Consider the following 24,089-nt stretch of genomic DNA (forward strand, 5'->3'; position numbering starts at 1 on the left):
TTACTCAATTATTTATATTATATGTCAGATAGTTTATTTACATTTTTTGTTCATTTGTTCATTTTGTGAAAATTATACAATGTAAAGGTTATGCATGCAACCAATCCGATCTAAAAATTCAAATAAACTTTTTATCGGGGCACCAACCCATACATGTTTGTAAATAATGTTTTCCTTTGAGACGCGATATACAACAAGAGGTCATCGTCCGAGAGTGGGGATGGCTTCCGGGGAAGGAGGAGGATAAAAAGGGCTTCCCGCGTCGAAAACGGAATCAATTAAGAAAATCAAGTCAGAGGAGTGAAGTCGAGCGGCAGCGAAATCCCGTAGTGCGTTCCACCCGTTATTTTTCGGTACGGTTTAGTATCCCAGTGGAGTGTTCCGCGGGCAAAGGCCTGGTAAAAACCACAAGTGAAGTGACGCAAGTGCTAATCCTGGCCGAATGATGCCATTGCAAATTAGGCAATATATGGACTGAGGTCAAAGCTGTGTTTTTTTTTTTTTTACAATGGAGAAGACCTTTATGTCCTAGCCCAGTACACGTGCTATTGGTAGGGTCCAATCTACCGCACGGGGTGCACTGGGGGCGTGTCGGACTCGAATGGTGACCAGCCATTAATACCGACTAAACTCCATTGGGCTCCGCCATCATTCCTCCCAGGAACTACCTCTCGGTATTACTTCTGGGGGGATGGCTGTACTAAGTGTACTCATTCACTCTCACTCATGCGTTCATACATCCTGTATGAGGCTTACTTGGATGCTCTCTCAATCGCACTTTGATTCACTCTCAAACACTCCCACATGAGGCTGACTTTTGTGCTCACCTTTTACGTTCCATGCGAGGCTGACTTGTGTGCTCACCTTACTCATTCCTTGCTAGGCTTACTTTTGTGCTCGCCCTACCCATACCATGTGAGGCTGACTTGGGTGCTCACCCTATCACCTGATTCACTCTCAATCGTGCCACTCTATTGTACCTTTGTCACTCCCCCTGGCATCCCATGTGGGACATTTTTCTTAGGCCCCACTTCTGACATACCATGCGAGTCTGACTTGTGTGCTCACCTTTTTCACTCCTTGCTAGGCTGACTTTTGTGCTAGCCTCTACCAACCTGTGAGGCTGACTTTTATGCTCACCCTTAACATGCAGTGTGAGACTGACTTGGATGCTCACCCTTTCACTCCTCTGCCACGCCATGAGGCATCGATAGCTTAGTTCCAACATACTACGCTACGACCCTCCCGTCTTGGCATGGCACTTATACGCCTATACACTCACTCTTCTGTCTTGCTTCGGGGTGGCTGGGTTTACCCCTTACGCGGTTGCCATTCGCTGCGCCAAACCTACCTCGGCATGAACAGACCATTCACTCCCTTTTTTGCGCTTGGCCTTTTTTGCTCCAGCTAACCAATCACTAGTTAGCCGTGCCCGCCGTCTGTTGCTCGGTTCGCCAGATTACCTGTAGCCTACTGGCAATCTGGATGGTAGCAGCCGAGACTGCATTCCACTTCTCCACCGTTTGACACATCCGCTGAATAAGGGTATCCGGGGTTGTGTCCCAGCCACAGACGTCAAGCATTGCTCTTCTTTCGACGTCGAACCGACGACATACGAACAGTATGTGTTCGTCAGTTTCATCTACACCTGGGCAGTCCGGGCAGACTGGGACCTCCGCGTGCCCGAACCTGTGGAGGTACTGACGGAAACAGCCATGGCCTCACAGGAATTGTGTCAGGTGGAAGTGAACTTCCCCATGGGGTCTTCCCACCCAGCTCGATATGCTAGGTATCAGCCGGTGGGTCCACCTACCTTTCGAGGAGTTGTCCCACTCACGCTGCCATCTGGCGACCGAGGTCACCCTGGTGCGCTCTCGGGCTCCCCTATTTCCACGTAGCTCAAAGCACTGCTCATCTTCCCGAATGACCAGCCCGACTGGCATCATGCTCGCTATCACGCAGGATGCATCGTGTGATACCGTGCGGTAGGCAGATATCACTCTGAGGCACATCACGCGGTAGGTGCTCTCCAGTTTCTGTAGGTAACTGGTTACCCTCAGTGCTCTTGACCATGACGGGCCGCCGTACCTGAGGATAGATACGGCAACGCCTGCCAGTAACCTACGTCTACTGGCGCACACCTTTGAGCTGTTGGACATCATTCTCGATAGTGCCGCAACAGCAGTCGACGCTCTCTTGCACGTATAGTCGACATGGCTGCCGAAGGTCAGCTTGTCGTCTATAATGACTCCGAGAGACTTCAGACTTCGCTGTGAAGTGATCGCGACTTCTCCCACATGGATAACTGCATGTTGTGCCGACTTGCGGTTGTTGACGATAACTACCTCCGTCTTATGATGAGCGAGCTCCAGGCCTCTCGCGCTCATCCATTCCTCCACCGTGCTAATCGCGTGTTCTGCGGTTAGTTCTACCTCAGGAATTGACTCCCCGTAGACCTCCAAGGTTACGTCGTCGGCAAAGCCGACGATCTTGACCCCAGGAGGGAACTTCAGTCTCAGAACCCCGTCATACATGAGGTTCCATAGCACCGGGCCTAGGATCGAGCCCTGCGGGACTCCGGCGGTAATCGGAACCCTTTTCTGACCGGCATCGGTCTCGTATAGCAGTACGCGGTTTTGGAAGTAACTTTCCAGGATCCGGTACAGACCCACCGGTAGGCTAAGCCGGTGTAACGAGAGCGCGATGGCATCCCAGCTTGCGCTGTTGAATGCGTTCTTCACGTCAAGTGTCACTAACGCACAGTATCGAATACCTCGCCTTTTTCGTTGGATCGCTATCTCGGCAGTATTTATCACTGAGTTGAGAGCGTCCACTGTGGACTTACCCTTCCGAAAGCCAAACTGGTTGCTTGACAGACCGTCCGTACCTTCCGCGTACGGGGTGAGCCTGTTGAGGATGATCCTCTCAAGCAGTTTGCCAGTCGTGTCTATCAGACAGATTGGTCTGTACGCCGATGGGTCGCCTGGCGGCTTCCCGGGCTTCGGCAACAGCACCAGTTTCTGCCTTTTCCATCTATCGGGGAAACGGCACTCGCCAAGGCATCTCTGCATAGCTAGCCTGAACATGTTCGGGTTCGCTATGATCGCTGTCTTGAGAGCGTTGTTTGGAACTCCATCCGGCCCTGGAGCTTTGTTCATTGCTAGGGATTTAGCCACTGCGAGTAGTTCTTCATTCGTCACTGGAGCCACCATTTCGACCGTGCCCGCACTGTCTCGTAGTGCAGGTGGCCAGGGGCTTGTGGCTCGAGACGGGAAGAGTACTTCGATAATCGTTGCCAACCGGTCCGGAGACCGTTCTGGGGGTGAGGAGCCCCCTTTGGTCTTGGCCATCACAATCCGATAGGCGTCACCCCACGGATTCGCATTGGCACTCTCACACAGGTTGTCGAAACACGCTCTCTTGCTGCTCTTAATAGCCTTGTTAAGGGCCAATTTCGCAGCTCGAAAGACTTCACGGCGGTTCTCTCTTGCATCCTCGGTGCGAGCTCTTTGCATCCTACGTCTAGCTCTGAGACAGGCTGACCGTAGGATGCGGTATACTGGTGGAGTGCCGAACTGCAATCTCGGCACTCCACCAGTATACCGGGCATCTACCGTTTCTTGGCAGTGTTTTTCTCGGCATAGTGGCGTCGCACGCGCGTGATAAAACAGCTACCAGCGCATCCCCGCTTAGACTGTCGGTGTTGGCCTCCAGTCCCAGGGCCGCGGGGAGAGCTTCGCTGTCGAAGTGATTGGACTTCCACCCGCGTACCTGACAGGGATCTCCCGCCCTCGGATGCTGCACACCATAGTTGATCTTAAAGCGGATTGCTAAATGATCGCTATGGGTGTAGCCTTCGTCTACCCTCCACTCCATGCCTGGAGCCAGACTCGGGCTGGCAAAGGTCAAATCAATCCACGCCTCCACTCCGTTTCTACGGAATGTACTAGCGGAGCCATCATTAGCTAGCACAGTATCGAGTTTCGCAAGCGCTTCCATTAGCGCTTGACCCCTGCTATTTGTACAGCGGCTGCCCCACTCCACTGCCCAAGCGTTAGTCTCCCGCTATTACTACCGGTTTCCGGCCCACGAGGTCCGACGAGAGCCTGTCGATCATCTGGTAGAACTGTTCTATTGGCCACCTTGGTGGGGCGTAGCAGCTGCAATAGAACACACCATTGATCTTGGCAATCGCCACACCCTCGGCGGAGGGGTGTATTACCTCTTGAACCGGGAACCGTCCCGTTGTACAGATTGCAACCATTCCAGACCCGTCCGACACCCAATTGCCGTTGCCGGCAGGGATGCTGTACGGGTCTGATAAGAGGGCGACATCTGTCCTCGACTCCGAGACCGACTGCCACAGCAGCTGTTGGGCTGCTGCACAATGGTTAAGATTTAGCTGTGTGACGTTCACGGCTTCTTCTTATTTACCTCACCGAAGGGACACGAAGGTCCGCCCATAGCATGTTTATGGGCTTGCTTCTTAGCGGTGCAGATAAGGCACTTATATGCCTTAGTGCACCCCCGCTCTTTATGTCCCTCCTCGCCGCAGCGACGACATAGCTTGCTCCTATCTATGCCTTTGCATTCGTACGCTTTGTGGCCGGATTCAAGGCACCGATAGCACCTATCCACTGAAGGTGGCTGGGGTATGCTAATAGGGCATACCGACCAGCCGATCTTCAGCTTCCCTTTCTCGGTTACCTTTTTGGCATCCGCCTTCAGTAGCCTGAGGTAGGCTACTTGGGTGCCAGAGGGTCCGTCTCTCAATCGCACAGAGGCCCGCTCGATTGTGACGTCGCATTGCTCCTTGACGGCTGCGACGACGTCTTCTGCGGTCGTGAACTTGTCCAAGTGCTTGCACTGGAGAGTTGTTTCCGCACCTAGCGACCTGATTTGGGCGCCCTCACCAAGGACCTCTTGGGCCAAGGCCTTGTATACTGCACTTGATTGTGCGCCTCGCTTCAGCACCAGGAGCATCTCTCCCGTGTTGGTGCGTCTTACGCTACGCACATCCTGCCCAAGGGCCGAGAGGCTTTCGGCCGCCTTCATCGATTTAAGGACATCGGCGTATTTGTCCTTGTCGGTTTTTAACCGCAAGGCTTCGCCTCTGTCCTTGGCCTTCCTCGCAGGCCGCGGTACCTCCGGTTTCGGTGCCGGCTTTTTTTGGTGACCAGCGTCCAGGGGTTTGAGCCCCCCTGCCCCGGTCGTGCCGGGTTGCTGGTACCATCGCTCTCCACAGCGAGGTCACTCTCGCCCTCGCTTACCTCACCCAGGCGGCGTTTGACCTTGACGGTTGCACGCCGAGTGGTGTCGGTTTTGGCACCCTTGCCTGGCGACTTCCTAGGGCGCTTCGCATTCGATGCCGTCTTGCGATTGCCCTTTCCTTTTCCCTTCGAGGGGAACTCGGTCGCCGCTCCGATCGACGTGGCTGCTCCGTAGAAGGTAAAGGCCACTGTCTGTGAACCTCTATCGACCTTCTCTCTTTCCTCCCTATTGGAGGCCACTGTCTGGGTTTCTCTGTCGGGCCTCTCCCGACATTCCACCCTCTCAACATAGGCCTGCTGTTCCTGTCTTGCGACACGAACAGCTTTCCGGAGCTCCAGGAGGCTCAACTTCAACTCCTTGGCTATGTTCTGCTTTGCGCTAGCGAAGTCGATTATAGAATCGAGTTGCTTCGCTACTTTGCGCATCGCAGCTATTGGCCCCTCCGATGCATTGGTAGGGTTATTACCTACCGCTGCTGGGGGGTCACTGGTGCTTTCGGATGCAGCACTCATCGCTCCACTACTCTCCCCACGGGGGGGAGACCTCGCCAAACCACCTCTAGCGAAGGAGTTTGGCACCTCCGTCTGTTTGTTTTTATTTTTATTTATCTTCATGTAAAGTCCCACGAGTAGCGCGAGAAATATATGTCCGCCACGCCAGAGCTCCGCATTAGCGTGGTAAGGGACGCTTGCTGTGGGGGTTGCCCAGGTACCCCACAGGCTCCGTTAACGATCGAGCATCTTTTTCACCCCCTCGATCACTTATCCCTCGGCACAGGTCGCTTCACGCCTTGGAATTGGGGTTATAACCTATCTTGCTTTACGTGGTGACCGCGGCCCAGATCATCACAAGCATCCTCCTTTACCAGGGCTTTGGACCTGTAGGAGGGCCGTCTGTCATATACCATTCGACTCACTACGTCGAATTCGGCAAATGTCTGTGTGTGTGCGTATGTATGTATGTGTATGTATGTATGTGTATGTATGTATGTATGTATGTATGTATGTATGTATGTATGTATGTATGTATGTATGTATGTATGTATGTATGTATGGATGTATGTATGTATGTATGTATGTATGTATGGATGTATGTATGTATGTATGTATGTATGTATGTCCTTTTTTTTTTTTTTTGAGTGAGGAAAAATTTACAAAAACCCCATTGTCAGGGAACGGGTTTGGGCTGCCATCACCCGACCCGCTAAAAACCACTGCTCTTGCCCGGAACCTGATTCCTCCCCGGCACTACCTTACGGCATTACTTCGGGGAGGGGTTTTTATGTGCATAGCACACACTCTAATTCAACTGCTTACTAGTTCGTTTCTTCCGTAGGGTGACAGCCCCACTCCTGTACACACCACCAATTCTCTACCATCCACACAGACTGGCAAGCTCTGCATGGCAGTTGGGAAGCTGGCTGTGAGTCGAGGCTTAGTACTCCTCCCCTACGAGTACAGTCTGAGCGGCAAACTTCTGACTGTCTATTTCACCGAGCCCTGCGGCTCGCTTGTGCCGGTTAGCACCGCAACTCCCTTCTCGCACCATTCAACGCCGTTTACTCTTTGAGCACCAGACTTGTTCGCGAACTACTCGGTCTAGTCCCCGACGATGGACCTAGCCTACTCCGACGGAGAATTCCCCGGCGAGAGAAGTTCTCCCGAAACCGAACCAACCAACCAGATGTCGAGGTCAGTTCGGCGATTCCGGTGGAGCAGAGCGTCCGGTTCGCTGATGCCCCGACGACCTGCGACTGGTGGTATTTCGTCGCGGTCTACTCAGTCTAGTCCCCGGCGGTGGATCTAGCTTACGCCGACGGAGAGTTCCCCGGCGAAGGAGGCTCCCCCGGTACCGATTCTTCTTTTGTTTTAGCACCACAATTTCATGAGCTCTTTGGCTTCCTCTCGTTCCGTTTCGCCCGATCTACTCGATCTAGTCCCCGGCGGTGGATCTAGCCTACTCAACGGGCCATACAGTAGGTGCTGAGGTCTATCCGGCAATTCCGGTTGGAGCGTAACTTCCGGTTCACCAGCGCCCCAGCGACTCACTGCTAGCTCTGCGACGCGGTCTACTCGGTCCAATCCCCGGCGGTGGATATAGCCTACTCACGAGCTACCCGGAAGGATGTCGAGGTCGGTTCAGCGATTCCGGTGAAGCTTGACGTCCGGTTCCCAGGCGCCCCGACGACCCAACTCGGTGCTACATCACGCACTACTCAACTGGTCCCCGGCGGTGGACCTAGTCTACACAGTTGGAGAGTTCCCCGGCGGCGGAATTTCTCTCGAAACCGATTTGCGGTTTCTTGTTGGTCTCTACGCCACTTCCTCTGCAACTCGGAGAGTATGCTCGAGACCACTCTGTTGACAGCGTCCCAGGTATGTTCGTCACGGCACATCTCTTCGACGATATTGTCCGCTGTCATACCAGGTATACCCCTACGAATTTCTTCGAATCTAGGGCATTCGAAGACCGCGTGTTCCGGTGTCTCCTGCACGGTCGCACAACCCGGGCAAAGGGGTGACGAAGCATGTCCAAACCGATGCAAGTACTTCCGGAAGCATCCGTGCCCGGACAAAAACTGCGTCAAATGGAAGTTCACCTCTCCATGCTTCCTATGTACCCAGGCCGATACATTTGGGATGAGTCGGTGGGTCCACCTTCCTTTCTCCGCGTTGTCCCACTCCTGTTGCCATTTAGCCAACGAGTCCGCTCGAACCTGTCTCCTAGCGTTACGTGCATTTCTCCGCTGATAGCATTCCACGTTCTCCGCCAGGGTAATGCAGATGGGGATCATCCCGGCGATAACGCATACTGCCTCCGACGATATTGTTCTGTAGGCACTCGCGACTCGTACGGCCATCAGTCGGAATGTCCTGTTTAGCTTTTCACGGTTCCGCTTGGTTTTCAGCGCAGCACTCCAGGCAGGAACCCCATATCGGAGTATCGATGACGAAACAGTAGATAGCAGACGTCTCGTGCTGCTTCTCGGACCGCCGACGTTTGGCATGATTCTCGCTATTGCGTTCGTTGCCTTCGCCGACTTTTCACAGGCGTAATCAACGTGGTTGTTGAAGCTCAACCGGTCGTCGATTATAACTCCCAATTGCTTCAATGCACGTTTCGATGCAATCACGTGCCCTCCGACGTCGATCTGCATCCGTTGGACCGATCTGCAGTTACTGACCAACAACACCTCCGTCTTGTGGTGAGCTATTTGCAGCTTGACCCCGTTCATCCAGCTCTCGATCGCGTCTATTGTCTCCGTCACCGACACCTCCACTTCTTCAAGTGCGGTATCACAGTGATTCAGGTTTATCTGGGTCATCTCCATCACCGTTGGCCTGCAGTCGCCTTCTTGTACGCTGGGCATTTAAAGCCACCCGTCTGATGGTCGTTTCCTTCCGCTGGGGTGCAAAGCAAGCACTTCGGCATCTGCGTGCAGTCTCTCGCAAGATGGCCCGTCTCTCCGCATTTCCAGCACATCCCGGATCTGTCCGGGCCTTTGCAAGCCCCTGCTAAATGTCCAAAGCCTAAACATTTGAAGCATTTCTCTGCTTGTTTGTTTACTCGTGGGGCGGCTCTCAGTAGGCATCTCGACCATCCAACTGTAACCTTACCTACCTCCAGTGCCTTGTCTGCAGCGGTTACCGGTAAACGTATCATCGCTATCTGCGTTCCTCCGTATCCCTTCCTTAACCGGATCGTCATGTGCACCTCGCCCAGTTTGCACTGCTGCTTCATAGCACCTCTCAGCTCGTCTTCCGTCGTTATTTCGTCGAGGTCTTTGCACACGATTACCATCTCCGGGCTTAAGGCTTTAACTTCTGCCTTTCCCCCCATTGATTTAGTTATAGTCTCCTGCAAGGCAGAGCTACTATTCGTAGTATTCTTCTTAAGCTCGAGGAGCATCTCATTTTTTTGGGTACGCCTGACTCTTAACACGTTTTTCCCCAAATCTTTCAGCTCCGGGTCCTCTCTGACCTTTTTGAGCAGTGCTGCGTACGTAGTCTCGTCATTTGCTTTGACGAGCACGGCTTCTCCCTTAGGCGCCTTCTGACGAGCCGAGGGTTCTGATTTCCTCTTCTGCTCCCCTTTTCGCTCCTCCTTCTTTTTTTGCTGTTTCCCGCGTTTCTCCTTCCGACCTACAACGGTGCTCCAGCTTTCACCCTGTAAGGTGGCGTCCTTTTCTTCGGCAGCAACAGCATCCTCGAGCGTCTGCCTCTTTGACCCGCCTGGTCTTTCTTCTCCTGGTGAGGATCTTGTCCTCTTTGGAGTTATGGGAACTGGCGTGTTCTCCACTCCAATCTGCCTCTCCTTACCCTGTTTCGGAGGGGCTAGGAGGACAGTGGCCTTAGCCGACGCGGATACTCGCTCAGCTGAATCTGCCCTCTGCGTTGCCGTATCGTACTCTTTCACGGCAGACAGTAGCGCCTTCCGGATTTTGATGACCATCTCCTTAATGGCTTTGTGGACATTGTTTTTCATGTCCACGAACTTGTGGAGCTCCTCCACCAAGTGCCTCGCTACCACTACCTTTGGCGTTTGTGGGGTGTAGCTCCTTCCGCTCTACTCCGGCTGTTTTTGTTGCTGCTGTTGCTGTTGCTTCGGCTTCCCCTCCTCCTGCTCTTGCTGGGTGACTTCAGCTACTATTGGTGGTGGTGACCTCACCAACCCACCTCTGGCAAACGGATTTGCCGTGCCTGCTCCATTTATATCGGTTGCTTGTTGTTTCTCCATTTTATTTTATTGGGTCCCAACTCCGGGCCGCTATCTCCACTCGCTGCACATAGTCGCCTCTCGCGATCCCATGATTATCTATGCTGCCGAAAAGCAGCAGTGAGGTCATGCAAGGGTTGACACCATCTCTCATGGGGAGTAGTGTTCAGAGCCGGATCGGCGTAAATCGGGAATGCTTCAACCGAACCTAGTACCACCAACCAAATGATGGCGAGTTTCGAACGTACCCGGAGACCTGCCAGGGTTTTGTTGGAACGGAGGCAGCCATGCTGTTAGCCCACTCGCCATTTCAAGTCGGTGTCATCCTTCCTTACTCAGGGAGTAGAACAGCACGCCTGTCAGCCCTAAGTCGCCATCCTTTTCGTCATCCGTGTCCTGTCCGTTGCCGTTCGCCATGGCCAGTATACCATAATCAAGATGTTACTGGCGTCGATCCTGATGTGCCGGTTGGCACTCCGGTTGGGCTAGAGTGCTTTTATTGCCCAGATCTTAGATTATTGGAATCTTAGGATCTTAGCAGAAGCGGCATGTATGTATGTATGTATGTATGTATGTATGTATGTATGTATGTATGTATGTATGTATGTATGTATGTATGTATGTATGTATGTATGTATGTATGTATGTATGTATGTATGTATGTATGTATGTATGTATGTATGTATGTATGTATGTATGTATGTATGTATGTATGTATGTATGTATGTATGTATGTATGTATGTATGTATGTGACCGAAGATATACACATCGGTTACTTGGAGATGGCTGAACCGATTTCATCAAACTTAGTCTCAAATGAAAAGTACAACGTTCCCATAGGCTACTATTGAATTTCATTAAATTCCGAGTTCCGGTTCCGGAGTTACGGATTTAAGAGTACGGACACACAGCAAATTCACATTTTTGCCTTTCTCCTATAGAAAGGTTATGCAATCACTCTGAACATCCTCAACACAATCCCGGCCCGAAGGGCCATCTGTCATATACCATTCGACTCAGTACGTCGAATTCGGCAAATGTCTGTGTGTGTGCGTATATATGTGTATGTATTTTTTTAGTAAGATTAAAAAAGCTTCAAAAGCCTGGCCCGTAGTGTACGGACACACAGCAAATTTACATTTTTGCCTTTCTCCTATAGAAAGGTTATGCAATCACTCTCAACATCGTCAACTTAATCCCGGCCAATTTTTTTTGACTAACATAGGTTTTCCGTATTTAACAGGGTCGTAGTTAGGGGATACGGGGGGGCCCTCCCGCCCCACATCACTCACAACCCTTCCCTAAACCGCCCTTCCCTCATCAAGTACCCCTCTACGCGAATAAAATTTTCTAATTCCTCTAGAATAAATTTTCCTAGTGGGTATGAAAAACCAGTGCAAAATTTGGTTTAAAATGATTTTGAGTTGAGAAACTAATTTAAAATTTCTTAACGTTTCAGCGTCGACATATAGCGACTGAAGTTCGTAGCTGTCGATTCATTGTACGTATGTGTAAATCGCACTGAATATTTAAAAGAGATTTCCACCATTATATTAAACATAACCAGCCATGGAATCGTAGTTTGGATAAATAAGAAAGGACCAATTGCACCACTAGGTGGATTAAAGCGGGTTTTTTAATATTCGTTTACCGTTATCGCGGGTTACTTTACGCCAAAAATAAGACTTTTTGTACATTACACTCAAGAACTACGATCACGCAACTTTAAATTTGAAATTGTTTGAACATGATATATAAAAATTGGCGCAAAGTCGCCTCCACAGGGGGGCTACTGAACGCCATTTTTTCAATATCGTGTTAACTTCTTGTTTTATTCCCTCCCCAAGGTTGAGGGGTTTGACGGTATTGCAAACATCATATTTTTTTAGTAAGATTAAAACAGCTTCAAAAGCCTGGCCCGTAGTGTACGGACACACAGCAAATTTACATTTTTGCCTTTTTCCTATAGAAAGGTTATGCAATCACTCTCAACATCGTCATCTTAATCCCTGCCAATTTTTTTGACGTAGGTTTTCCGTATTTTAACAGGGTTGTAGTTAGTGGATACGGGGGGGCCTCCCGCCCCACATCACTCACCACCCTTCCCTAAACCGCCCTTCCCTCATCAAGTACCCCTCTACGCGAATAAAATTTTCTAATTCCTCTAGAATAAATTTTCCTAGTGGGTTTGAAAAACCAGTGATTTAAAATGATTTTGAGTTGAGAAACTAATTTAAAATTTCTTAACGTTTCAGCGTCGACATATAGCGACTGAAGTTCGTAGCTGTCGATTCATTGTACGTATGTGTAAATCGCACTGAATATTTAATAGAGATTTCCACCATTATATTAAACATAACCAGCCATGGAATCGTAGTTTGGATAAATAAGAAAGGACCAATTGCACCACTAGATGGATTAAAACGGGTTTTTTATATTCGTTTGCCGTTATCACGGGTTACTTTACGCCAAAAATAAGACTTTTTGTACATTACACTCAAGAACTACGATACTACGAAGATCACGCAACTTTAAATTTGAAATTGTTTGAACATGATATATAAAAATTGGCGTAAAGTCGCCTCCACAGGGGGGCTACTGAACGCCATTTTTTCCAATATCGTGTTAACTTATTGTTTTATTCCCTCCCCAAGGTTGAGAGGTTTGACGGTATTGCAAACATCATCAGGCACATTGCGTATATCAGCGCTAAAGAACAACTGCTTTAAGATGGTTATTGCATTACGTCTCGATAGTGGTGCATCGAGGAGACCGAGAGGGCTTATGCGCCTTTTTATGTTCTATGTTTCTTCATACTCTGCACCTGCACATACAAACACTCAACCACTGGCCTGTACGCGGTGATGTGGCCGACTGGCGGGTCGACGTGCATTGACTTTTGCGGTGTGCCGCGTTTGCAAATGTTCCACAATTTGATGACGGTATTCGTGGACGGGGCTCACAGTGGGAGTCATTGTGTGTTCATTTATCGGTCAAATTTGCCATCGTGCATATACTAATTAAATTAATTTAATAATTGAATTAATTTAATAAAAGCTTAAGTAGAAACCTACTAGTTGTCGTTTTGTAATAATCGTAGTTTTTCGTACTAGTGTACTATTGTTATGTGCTAGTCGTATTTGTGGCAGTTGGATCAGGGAATGGATGCAGAACTGGCGTATATGATAGGATAGTGGCTAATACTTCTGGTGATCAATTTGTACATTTGGTTCTATTTATTCGGGAAGGTCGGATTGGAGAAATTAGGGTACAATGAATTTACCGACGTACATGAGTCATCCATTCCCGGTCAGCATAGCATAATGAAAGTCTAACAGCATGCAATTGTCGTAAATGGTAAATATACACCATTTTCTGCATTTAGACGAGTTTGATTGCATGTTACATGAGTATTTCTATTCTACTTCGTTAGTCTGGTTCTTTTGTACATCTATTAGTTTGCTTTGATATTATTGATGTATACCAAAATAGTATCGGTCAATTTATATACTTCAAATCAAGCTCTTTACAGCTTTTATTCTTTATTCGGCATGTTATGATTCCTTTTATTAGTATTAATCTACTATACGCTATCTATTTTCATATAGGTACAAACGCTCGGGGCCTTCGCATCCACACATGCTTATGTCCGCGATTTCGCCTGCATGAAAAAACTCCGGTAGTTAAGTAAACGTAGCATCTTCAAACTTCCAAACGCGGTCTCAAACATTAACCCACCACTCGCGCGATCATGAAACGGTCACGTCCGGAAGTCTTACCTCGGTCCTAGCAGTCTGGACTAATGTTTTCAGTTGATCCAATCAAAAAAGTGACGCTCATATTCACTAAACAACACGTTCCATGGTGACATGACCTGGAGCTATAGTGATATGGGGAAAGCATCAGACTCACGGTTCGCGCGCGATCAAGCAAGAATACACACTACATCATTATAAAATCGAATTTATGCACGCGAAGTCACATACACGTGACAAACATGTTAATATACAAATGCTCGAGCCCTTCGCGATCATCCACTGCACCTACACCCGCGATCTCGTAAACATGATAACATCCCGGTGATAAAGTGAATGCCCCAGCTCCTATAAATTTTCAAACGCGGTCTCCAGCGTGGACCTAAAAACTCCCGCGGTCGCACGATCACGAATCGGTCACTTCCGGATGTTTATATCCTTGATATCAGCAGACTAGGTCCATGCCTTCAATTGGATCAATTAAAAAAAGAAAGTTCTCATGTCCACTGGACAGCACGTTACATGGCGACATGACCGAGGACTCTAGTGATATGGCGTAACTTATTCCCTGTCAGAATGTGAATTGCAAACCGAAAACTAACTCTCAGAATGAAGGTCCGCGTCCCAGAACGCACGCGTATATAAGAATGGCCACACGGTTACAAAAAACAGTCTTGTACACGCGAAGCCACACGAAAGCGAGCACACGTTACAAACACGTTAGCATACGAACGCTTAAGCCCTTCGCGATTAGCAATGCACATCAACGTTCGCGATCGCGCAAACTTAATATCTCCCCGGTAATAAGGAGAACGTTTTAGCACTTACGCTGTCCCAAACGCGAACCTACGAACGTCCGTTTTCGCGCGCTCATGAATCGGTCACGTCCGGAAACCATTACTATCTGTCCTAATAACTTAGGTCCATACATTCAGTAGGACCAATCAAAAAATAAAGCTCATATCCACTAGACAATACGTTCCATGGCGACATCACCGGGAACTCTAGTGATATGGAAGATCTCACTCTCCTTTAGCATTTTAGCCGTACACCAAAAATAAAGTATTAGATACACGGTCCGCGCGCGATTATCCAAGAACACACGCGAATATGTGAAAGGCACACATCTATAAAGTAGAATTTGTACACGCGAAGTTACATGTTAGCACACGTGACATACAAACGCACACGCGATCGAACTCGTTAACGTACGAATGCTCGAGCTCTTCGCGATGATACACGCGATCGCGAGTCCCTACGCCCGCACATACCTGAACCGTGCAATGAATATCACATTCAGAATCACGGCCCGCTACAATTGGCCTAAATCAGTATTTTAGTGGGCGACATTGCCTGTCTCGTCTGCAAATTGTAGTATGTGATTCTGGCGGGGAGCCCTTCCGAGAACCTAGCTCTACAGCTCCAATAGGACAACTCTCGAAAAAAATATCGTGTTAAATTCTTGTTTTATTATTAACCCCTTCATGCCCAACTTTTTTTTCTAGTACACGTAGGTTTTCAAAACTATTTTTCCTAGAAAACGTGAGATCAAGAAACACGAGAAACCTTTTTTTCATAAAGATAGGTGCTTCCTGTTTAATTTTTACCTTCCAATGCTCAATACAATTCTCCTAGAATATTTACAATAGTCCAATTGCGTGGAAAACTTAGCCATAAATTGATAAGTTTGATCAGTTTTCAATAAAATTGCAACATAACGAAGATATATGAAAAATTCATTTTTGGTCGTCAACGTAAACTGTTCCTGGCAGCACTGCTCCATCGGAATCCAATCAGACTAATTACAATAGCTTCAGTTCTAGAGCTGATCCTTGGAACTATTAATACTCAAATGAAAGGCAATAGTCATATTTATTAGCTTTACTTGTTTTTGTGAGCAAATCTTGCCCCAATCAAAAGTTATAGCTGTTGTTGTCCACAAATAACATGGGCATGAATGGGTTAAGGATTATGCTCATTATTTATGTGTGAATGCAATGAATGTCATGCTCATAAAAATAAAAGGTTATGTTCAAAAACAGTGTAACACACATTCTTGTTTTGGAGAGTCAATAAGTCCTACATTGAAAAACAGCAAGCCGGAAAAAATACTGTTCATGGTATACTTTTTCATTGAGCCTCATGAATTAGACAATCTTGTTTTAGTATTTTTCTAAAAGTAGTTTTAATTATGTTCCGGAGTGCAAAGGCATTTCCGACAAAAATGTGAATGGAACTGACGAGATATACTGCGGAGCTTTTTTAGTAGGGTTTTGACCATAAAGTTATTCGCCTACACTGCAGAAATACTCCCCGCTGTCCTTTCTGTCATTCCACAACAAATTGCTTCAATACACATAGTTTAAATACTTCTAGAAACGATAGCTGTTTTACATTTTTGCTCCATTGAAATTACACTGCTGAACTTGCTAATTATCGATCACAGTTTTTTCAAAACTGTCAAAATTTATAAGCTAATGAAAATTTGCTTTGAATGAGATTTAAATTCCAAAATAAGGGTAAATTATAAATCAAATATACAGATTGTGTAATATAGACATCGTCCAACTAAAAAGCATCTGAATGCCAAAATCTCATGGCAAATTTAATTTGACAATCTATCCATCAATCTTTCACACTACCAACATCTTCTTTGAAGAGTTTTTGACATTTGTCAGTCGGTCCAACTAGCGAATCGAATTCGTTAGTTGGACAGAGGCTGTGGCCCAACCAGCGAATCACAACTTTAAAGTTTGGCGTGAAATGGACATATTGTCACAAATTACCAAACATTCAAAGATACGGGCAAAAATTACGAACATCAATAATTGTATTACATTGCCGAATTAATTTTACATAATCTATATCCTCTTATCTAATAATTTTATTAGTATACCATGCTTTTCCAATGGAATTTACCCTCTCCTAGGTTGACGGGTTTGACGGTATTGCAAACATCTTCATGCATTGAATGAAGAACTATTAGCAATAAGTCGATTATCCGCCTATGGTAAAGGGTTTTTTTTGCTTTACCTTTGATTTGATTTGGCTTTGTCTCATGATAATTTGAGCGTATAATATCCGAAGAGGGAGTTCTAAGATTAATCAGTAATGTCTTATCACACAGTTAGGTGGATTAAAAGCGTTTTAGGTGAGAAGTCACTTTTTTCCATCTGACGGTGACCGTCGTCACTCAAAATGACTCTTGGAATCGCTCTGCCAGGTGACTTCTTTCGCATTGGGTGACTATAGGTAGCTAAGTGACTGCGGTGATCGCCTCCAAATAAATTTTCCTAGTGGGTATGAAAAACCAGTGCAAAATTTGGTTTAAAATGATTTTGAGTTGAGAAACTAATTTAAAATTTCTTAACGTTTCAGCGTCGACATATAGCGACTGAAGTTCGTAGCTGTCGATTGATTGTACGTATTTGTAAATCGCACTTAATATTTAATAGAGATTTCCACCATTATATTAAACATAACCAGCCATGGAATCGTAGTTTGGATAAATAAGAAAGGACCAATTGCACCACTAGGTGGATTAAAACGGGTTTTTTATATTCGTTTACCGTTATCGCGGGTTACTTTACGCCAAAAATAAGACTTTTTGTACATTACACTCAAGAACTACGATACTACGAAGATCACGCAACTTTAAATTTGAAATTGTTTGAAACAGATATATAAAAATTGGCGTAAAGTCGCCTCCACAGGGGGGCTACTGAACGCCATTTTTTACAATATCGTGTTAACTTATTGTTTTATTCCCTCCGCGAGGTTGAGAGGTTTGACGGTATTGCAAACATCATCAGGCACATTGCGTACATCAGCGCTAAAGAACAAGTGCTTTAAGATGGTTATTGCATTACGTCTCGATAGTGGTGCATCGAGGAGACCGAGAGGGCTTATGCGCCTTTTTATGTTCTATGTTTCTTCATACTCTGCACCTGCGCATACAAACACTCAACCACTGGCCTGTACGCGGTGATGTGGCCGACTGGCGGGTCGACGTGCATTGACGTTTGCTGTGTGCCGCGTTTGCAAATGTTGTTCCACAATTTGATGGCGGTATTCGTGGACGGGGCTCACAGTGGGAGTCATTGTGTGTTCATTTATCGGTCAAATTTGCCATCGTGCATATACTAATTAAATTAATTTAATAACTGAATTAATTTAATAAAAGCTTAAGTAGAAACCTACTAGTTGTCGTTTTGTAATAATCGTAGTTTTTCGTACTAGTGTACTATTGTTGTGTGCTAGTCGTATTTGTGGCAGTTGGATCAGGGAATGGATGCAGAACTGGCGTATATGATAGGATAGTGGCTAATACTTCTGGTAATCAATTTGTACATTTGGTTCTATTTATTCGGGAAGGTCGGATTGGATAAATTAGGGTACAATGAATTTACCGACGTACATGAGTCATCCATTCCCAGTCAGCATAGCATAATGAAAGTCTAACAGCATGCAATTGTCGTAAATGGTAAATATACACCATTTGCTGCATTTAGACGAGTTTGATTGCATGTTACATGAGTATTTCTATTCTACTTCGTTAGTCTGGTTCTTTTGTACATCTATTAGTTTGCTTTGATATTATTGATGTATACCAAAATAGTATCGGTCAATTTATATACTTCAAATCAAGCTCTTTACAGCTTTTATTCTTTATTCGGCATGTTATGATTCCTTTTACTAGTATTAATCTACTATACGCTATCTATTTTCATATAGGTACAAACGCTCGGGGCCTTCGCATCCACACATGCTTATGTCCGCGATTTCGCCTGCATGAAAAAACTCCGGTAGTTAAGTAAACGTAGCATCTTTAAACATCCAAACGCGGTCTCAAACATTAACCCACCACTCGCGCGATCATGAAACGGTCACGTCCGGAAGTCTTACCTCGGTCCTAGCAGTCTGGACTAATGTTTTCAGTTGATCCAATCAAAAAAGTGACGCTCATATTCACTAAACAACACGTTCCATGGTGACATGACCTGGAGCTATAGTGATATGGGGAAAGCATCAGACTCACGGTTCGCGCGCGATCAAACAATAATACACACTACATCATTATAAAATCGAATTTATGCACGCGAAGTCACATACACGTGACAAACATGTTAATATACAAATGCTTGAGCCCTTCGCGATCATCCACTGCACCTACACCCGCGATCTCGTAAACATGATAACATCCCGGTGATAAAGTGAATACCCCAGCTCCTATAAATTTTCAAACGCGGTCTCCAGCGTGGACCTAAAAACTCCCGCGGTCGCACGATCACGAATCGGTCACTTCCGGATGTTTATATCCTTGATATCAGCAGACTAGGTCCATGCCTTCAATTGGATCAATTAAAAAAAGAAAGTTCTCATGTCCACTGGACAGCACGTTACATGGCGACATGACCGAGGACTCTAGTGATATGGGGTAAATTATTCCCTGTCAGAATGTGAATTGCAAACCGAAAACTAACTCTCAGAATGAAGGTCCGCGTCCAAGAACGCACGCGTATATAAGAATGGCCACACGGTTACAAAAAACAGTCTTGTACACGCGAAGCCACACGAAAGCGAGCACACGTGACAAACACGTTAACATACGAACATACGAAGCAATGCACATCAACGTTCGCGATCGCGCAAACTTAATATCTCCCCGGTAATAGCACTTACGAAGTTTCAAACGCTGTCCTAAACGCGAAACTACAAACGTCCGTTTTCTCGCGCTCATGAATCGGTCACGTCCGGAAACCATTACTATCTGTCCTAATAACTTAGGTCCATACGTTCAGTTTGTTTTAGTGGGCGACATTGCCTGTCTCGTCTGCAAATTGTAGTATGTGATTCTGACGGGGAGCCCTTCCGAGAACCTAGCTCTACAGCTCTAATAGGACAACTCTCGAAAAAATATCGTGTTAAATTTTTGTTTTATTATTAACCCCTTCATGCCCAACTTTTTTTCTAGTACACGTAGGTTTTCAAAACTATTTTTCCTAGAAAACGGTGAGATCAAGAAACACGAAAAACCGTTTTTCATAAAGATAGGTGCTTCCTGCTTAATTTTTACCTTCCAATGCTCAATACAATTCTCCTAGAATATTTACAATAGTCCAATTGCGTGAAAAACTTAGCCAAAGACAATCTAAATTGATAAGTTTGATCAGTTTTCAATAAAATTGCAACATAACGAAGATATATGAAAAATTCATTTTTGGTCGTCAACGCAAACTGTTCCTGGCAGCACTGCTCCATCGGAATCCAATCAGACTAATTGCAATAACTTCAGTTCTAGAGCTGATCCTTGCAACTATTAATACTCAAATAAAAGGCAATAGTCATATTTATTAGCTTTACTTGTTTTTGTGAGCAAATCTTGCCTCAATCAAAAGTTATAGCTGTTGTTGTCCACAAACAGCATGGGCATGAATGGGTTAAGGGTTATGCTCGTTATTTATGTGTGAATGCAATGAATGTCATGCTCATAAAAATGAAAGGTTATGTTCAAAAACAGTGTAACACACATTCTTGTTTTGGAGAGTCAATAAGTCCTACAATGAAAAACAGCAAGCCGAAAAAAATACTGTTCATGGTATACTTTTTCATTGAGCCTTATGAATTAGACAATCTTGTTTTAGTATTTTTCTTAAAGTAGTTTAAATTATGTTCCGGAGTGCAAAGGCATTTCCGACAAAAATGTGAATGGAACTGACGAGATATACTGAGGAGCTTTTTTAGTAGGGTTTTGACCATAAAGTTATTCGCCTACACTGCAGAAATATTCCCCGCTGTCCTTTCTGTCATTCCACAACAAATAGCTTCAATACACATAGTTTAAATACTTCTAGAAACGATAGCTGTTTTACATTTTTGCTCCATTGAAATTACACTACTGAACTTGCTAATTATCGATTACAGTTTTTTCAAATTTTTTAGGCTAATAAAAATTTGCTTTGAATGAGATTTAAATTCCAAAATAAGGGTAAATTATAAATCAAATATACAGATTGTGTAATACAGACTTGAGTACAGTCGTGATTCGCTGGTTGGTCAGTTTTTAACTGGGCCGCTTTTTAGTTGGACAATCGTCCAACTAAAAAGCATCTGAATGCCAAAATCTCATGTCAAATTTACTTTGACAATCTATCCATCAATCTTTCACACTACTAATATTTTCTTTGGAGAGTTTTTGACATTTGTCAGTCGGTCCAACTAGCGAATCGAATTCGTTAGTTGGACAGAGGCTGTGGTCCAACCAGCGAATCACGACTTTAAAGTTTGGCGTGAAATGGACATATTGTCACAAATTACCAAACAATCAAAGATACGGGCAAAAATTACGAACACCAATAATTGTATTACATTGCCGAATTAATTTTACATAATCTATATCCTCTTATCTAATAATTTTATTAATGTTTCGTGTTTGAATGTTTCGTGTTTATTTGTTGTACCGTCACCAACAGACCCCTTGGCCCCAATGGTGGTTACTTAAACTAATTACATTTCAGAATACGAATAATTTTAGTTTTTATCGAATTCCTTGTCAGGTTGAAGTCAAACGCCGTCGCCACACTGTTAAACACACGCTGGAGTCCGGTAACAGCGCCCTGGCGCCCATAGTTAGTTCTCCTGAATGGGACTCGCAGAAGAGAGTTATTGCGCAGAGCTCGAACGCGAGCTTGAAGATCGAGGCGTCCGAGGATTGTAGGGCAATCCACCCTGGCAGACAGTAAGTCCGAGACGAACAGGGCTCGAGAGCAGTCCCTCCGGATGCTTAGAGTATCGAGCTGTATTAACTGACAACGGTTTTCGTAGCTCGGCAGCTGAAATCTGTTTTGCCAAGGAAGATGTCGGAGTGCAAAGCGTATGAACCGGCGTTGGACGGCCTCGATTCTGTCGACACCGTTCTGGTAGTAAGGGTTCCAAACAGCAGAACAATATTCCAGTGTTGAGCGAACCAGCGCACAATAGAGAGATTTTAAACAGTATACGTCCTTAAAGTTTTTCGCTATTCGGAAGATGAACCCAAGCTGTCTTGAAGCCTTATCCACAATGGATGATGTATGTGGTTTGAACGTTAGTGCCGAATCCATGATGACTCCGAGATCCTTGACGTTAGAGTGTCTTGGAATACTCAAGTCGAAGAGATGGTAGTTAAACTGAATCGGATGGCGTTTCCGCGTGAACGTAACGATTGAGCATTTGCTCGGGTTTAAAACCATTCTGTTTAGATCACACCACGTACTAAAGCTGTCCAATTCCCTCTGAAGAAGCTCGGCATCGGTTTTATCCCGTATTTGTTGAAAAATTTTCATGTCGTCGGCAAAAGAAAGGCGGGGTCCTTGTAATTTGATGTTGACGTCATTAAAGTAGAGGAGGAATATCACTGGACCGAGATGGCTTCCTTGTGGGATGCCGGATGTAGCGAAGAATGGTGTAGATAGACAGTCCTTAATGCTGATTTGGAGCTGCCTTCCATCGAGGTAGGAACGAAACCAGCGCAGAAGTTGTCCATGAATACCGAGTTTGTCCAGCTTCGCTATTGCGATATCATGATTGATTTTGTCGAAGGCCGCAGATAGATCCATGTAAATAGCATCGGTTTGCAATCCGTCAGCGAATCCATCCATTGCATATGTTGTGAACGAGAGCAGGTTAGTCGTTGTCGATCGTTTAGGCATAAATCCGTGTTGATCGTCTGCAATGTAGTGTTTGCAGTGAAAGAAAAGAGGGTCTAAGACAACCAGCTCGAATAGTTTTGATACTGCACTTAAACACGAGATTCCTCGATAATTGTCAATGTTCGATTTGTTTCCTTTTTTGTGAACTGGAAACATGTGCGCTGCTTTCCAGCAGGAAGGGAATGTTCCAGTATTGAGTGATAGCACAAAGACTCGCCGAAGTGGTTCAAGAAGCCCGCTGATGCACTTTTTGACAAAAATCGAAGGAACGCCATCTGGACCCGGGGAACTAGATGCTTTCAGCTTGGAATTTGCTGCAAGAATGGCAGCATTATCGACACAAATTCGGTTGATGGTTCGTCCTAGAGAAGGAGTTAGATTTGAAGCGGCAGCGACTTGTTGTGGGGAAAGGTTCTCGTCGGAAAAAACGCTTGAAAATTTGTCGGAGAACAATTGGCAAATTTCCTTAGTGTCGGTGCCTAAAACTCCATTTAATGACATACAAGATGGTAACCCGGATTCTTTTCGCTGCTCGTTCACATATTTCCAAAACGACTTGGGCTTGGATTTCAGTTGACGTTCGACGTTTCGCTGATATCTAAAAAAGGCACGTCTGCTTTGCTGTTTGTATTCGTGGTTGAGTTGAAAGTAGTGGTTTCGTAATGCAAGTGTCTTATGCTTCGAGAACTTTTTAAATGCGGCTCGTTTGGCAGTTTTTAATCGTCTAAGCACTGTTGATTGCCAGGGAGGGTGTTGATTTGTGCTGACTGTTCGTTTTGGCACATGACGGTCGATTAGGTAGTTAAGAATATTAGAAAACGTCATCGCTGCTTCGTTCGCGTCATCATTGTTAAGATTTTCGTCCCAATTTATATCCAACAGCGTGCTAACGATGCTGTCGTAGTCAGCGTTTTTAAAATCGTAGACGATAGAACTTGGGACGTCTTCAAAACTCACTCCTAGGTTACCAGCGAGTACAAGATGTAGTGGGGGATGATGGCGCACATGCTGGACTAAAGGTGTCGGAGCGGCGCAGCAGTACGGAGCGTAGTCCCGGGCACTTACAAAGCAGAGGTCCAATGTACGTCCGTTCTCGTTGATGATATTATTAATTTGCCGAAGAGTTGCGCTACTGTAGTTGTCCAAGATACAACTGGCATTGTTGATAAGCACAGATTTTTCGATATCCAATCGTAGAAATCCGTTACTTGCTGGGCACCAGGTCAAGCCAGGTAAGTTAAAGTCGCCCAGTATAACAATATCATCAGATGGGGCAGCGATCGAGGTGATGAAAGAAACGGAGGAAAGATGTACATCGATCAGGCTGTAATCACGAATTCGGTCAGGTGGAAAATACACGACACACAGGAAGAGATTGCGATCGGCAAGTTTCACTGATATCCACACTTGCTCGGAGCTCTCCCACCGCTCATCGTTGATCACTCGGGCTTTTATACCATGGCGAACGGCGATGAGTACACCACCACCTGATGTCTTGCGGCTGTTGAGGGCATTGCGATCACAGCGGAAGACATCAAATGTTGAACCAAACACCTGGTGAGACAGAGTACGGTTGTTGAGCCACGTCTCGGTTAAGGCGATGACGTCATAACAGCAGCCCGTGGTCGCGAGCAAATAGCTGTCCGTTGATGAATT

The 24,089-nt window shown here is 45.9% G+C and overlaps 1 protein-coding gene across 4 annotated transcripts in view; it reads left to right on the forward strand.

The window, feature by feature from the left end:
• The window catches only part of LOC131690293 (kinesin light chain-like), a 676,695-nt gene that overhangs the window by 155,841 nt on the left and 496,765 nt on the right, over positions 1-24,089 (forward strand). The gene's annotated exons all lie outside the window — the stretch shown is intronic.

The sequence above is a fragment of the Topomyia yanbarensis genome, chromosome 3 (genome assembly GCF_030247195.1).
Source record: "Topomyia yanbarensis strain Yona2022 chromosome 3, ASM3024719v1, whole genome shotgun sequence".
In the NCBI taxonomy this organism is placed as follows: domain Eukaryota; kingdom Metazoa; phylum Arthropoda; class Insecta; order Diptera; family Culicidae; genus Topomyia; species Topomyia yanbarensis.